This window comes from Macadamia integrifolia, chromosome 8 (genome assembly GCF_013358625.1).
Source record: "Macadamia integrifolia cultivar HAES 741 chromosome 8, SCU_Mint_v3, whole genome shotgun sequence".
Lineage (NCBI taxonomy): Eukaryota > Viridiplantae > Streptophyta > Magnoliopsida > Proteales > Proteaceae > Macadamia > Macadamia integrifolia.
The window spans coordinates 3,643,432-3,646,268 of NC_056564.1; the positions used below are offsets into that span (position 1 = coordinate 3,643,432).

The window sequence follows — 2,837 nt, forward strand, 5'->3', positions numbered from 1 at the left end:
GGGTTGGCATTCCATTCTAGAGTTTCTGTATCTTATAGTATACAATTTGTTCTTTGTTTGGTGAAACCTTTTAAGCTTCAGTTTCCCAAAAGCATTAACAAATGCAGCAATTAAGGGACATTGGTCATTCACTTTCTTATTTATCCTTCATAAACATTTATTTGGGGACCTATATATATATATATATATATATGTATAAATCTAAGTGCATTATAATGGCCTTGGTAGTTGGTAGGTACACATATATTAAAGAAGAAAAAATTCCACCTTCCCAAACATAAAAGGTGATATGAAATGTTTGGATTTTTTGGGGTTTTCTCCCAGCCTGTAAAAAAAGGAGAAAGTTGTAATGGGTGAGAACATCAGGAACAGGGTTTTAAAATTTGGAATCGGTAATCGAATCGGTCAATCTTGATTTTGATCCGAATCAATCGGAATCGGTCTATGCTGATTCTGATGTTAAGTACAATATGGTCTCATCTTATTCCTATTTTCAACATAATATGAGATTTAGATAGAGAGATTTGTGATGGGAAGGTAAATATAAGAAATGTCAAGGTATGAACCGCATCAATTAAACCGACTGGACCTGATCAATTAAAACTAAAACTGACCCGGATGATTTGTAAATGGCCCAATTATCCTTTGGTCGAACTCGGCTCTTGATGGTTAGGCTGATGGGCGCGCCGAAAATGCCAATCAAAACCGGTGAGCAAACCATTTAAGCCAGATTAGCCCATATAGCTTGATCGATCAGTCCGATCATAGCTGATTACAACCCCTTTATAGCTCATATTTATATCCCAATTAGTCCATTTATAGTCCAACTAGCATTAGTTCGTTATGGACCATGACTGACGGCCCAACCTCTTTACCAGAAAAAAAAAATAATAAGATTAGGCCCAACCCAAAACCCACACACAGAGCAATAGATTAAGGAAAAGTACACGTCTATAAGGGTCATTACAATTCTCCTACTATATGAAGTTAATACTATACCACCATAGCCCCATTATTCTTGATGCCCATATCAAAGCACCCACACCTATCGAGTTGGGAATTTCTTCTTTGTTTTGGATAAAGGAAATCTTTCTCCTATTATTAATATAGGTATCTAATTTCATCAAAGGATTTAAAGTGTCTCAAGATTGGATTTGGACAACACCAATACTAATCCAATCAATTTCCTTCCCTCCGATTCCACGATTTCAACCGAAGGCACTAACTTCTTGACCACATCAACCTACTCCGATGGGATTCGTAAGTTTGAATCTTTTTAGATGAGAGAATCAAATCGGGTTGGTATTGAACTTAGAACTGATTTCCTCATTAAAATCGATTTTAGTGATGCATCATTCTCTCAGTTAATCTACGCCGTTTGCCCAACCTTCGCAAAAACAACATTCTCAGAGTATGTTTCATTGGTGCCATTTAGACAAAGATAACTAGCTCTCATATCACCGCTATATTTATAACATTTTCTATGATCAACCCCCTCAAAAACAAAAATGAAAAATTCACATTTGATAATAGGTATGATTACGTTTTTGTCTTTTTTTTTTTTTTTAATTAAAGCAACAATTATGGTTAGGTGAAATTTCATTTTTTTACGAACCTTCGTGATAAAAAGATTTTTCAATTTTAGTAATTTATTTTGCCGTCTAACTACCCACGTTTGTACTTAAACTTGACATCAGGATTCCCCATCTAATTCATGACGTGGCAGAATCAAATGGTGTCTATAAAACCGTACTCCCAGAAGTGATAAGCATTAAAGAGAATCGTCCGAACAACTTAATTAGTGCTGCGAGGGCTAGAGAGAGAGAGAGAGAAAGAGAGAATCTCGGCATTGGACTCGAAAAGGAAAGGACGAATCCATTGGTCGTCGTGGAGAGTAGAGGGAGAATAGGCGCCGAAAGGTGCAGATCGTGGAGGATCTCCATCTTCTCACGTTCTCATCGTTTCTTTCTTCACCGAAGAGAGGGAAGTGAGAAGGATTGTTTATTGATTCTTAAAGAATGTCGTCTGTCATTGTGACTGAATCATTACTGCTTTAAGAATTTGAAATCCAACTCTCTTTTACTTTCTCAGGTATGTTAATTTTGATCTTTCCTTTTTTTTTTTTTTTTTTCGAATCCCTCTTTTTAGGGTTTATTTTTTATTTGTGGAATGTGAAGTCGCGGATCACCAATCCGCTTTTGGTCCGTGGTTAAAATTTTCGCCTTTGTTTTTCATTCGCTCCTGTTTGCTTTATGTCTGCTGATCGATCAATCTTGATTTTGATATCTTTATTTAATTGGTTGTCTTTGATCGTCGGGGGCTTAGGATGGATTCGGTTGGTTTTGGATTTTTATCATTGAGATATATATATATATATATATATATTGGCGTTTTTGATATATAGAGATAGATGAATGCATGTTTGGTTTCCCTGGGGCTTCTGTGTATTTTGTTCTTTGTTATTCCGCTGCTGCTCTGTCGTGTTTGTCCCAGTTTAAGCAATTCTTATCTGTGTGTAGTTGTCCTGATTGATAAAGGTTTGGTTGGCTTCGATGATAAAATCAGGTATAGTGAACGACTAGTATAAAAGAACCAGACCTGTACCCCTTAACAGTATTCTAGAAGTAGTCCACACTCCACAGGGGTTGTCTAACATTTGCATATATCGGTTAATATTGAGTTTGGTTGTTTTCCCTCACAACGTAGGAAAGGATAGAGAAAAAGAAAAAAAAAAAGAAAGTTCCAATCATTTGTTTGCAAAGGATAAAGAAAATCTTGGGAAAAAGTAACTACATTTGGGAGAAAGGTTACTCCTAGAAATTTTTTTTTTTTTTTGG

General features: G+C 36.0%; 1 protein-coding gene across 2 annotated transcripts in view; it reads left to right on the forward strand.

Moving 5' to 3' along the window:
- Positions 1-1,787: 1,787 nt before the first annotated feature.
- Positions 1,788-2,837, forward strand: part of LOC122087215 (metal tolerance protein 1-like) — a 6,256-nt gene continuing 5,206 nt past the window's right edge. For both annotated transcript variants that reach the window (XM_042656270.1, XM_042656269.1), the window contains exon 1: positions 1,788-2,091. The gene's annotated coding sequence lies outside the window, so the exon portion shown is untranslated. The remainder of the gene's footprint in view (positions 2,092-2,837) is intronic.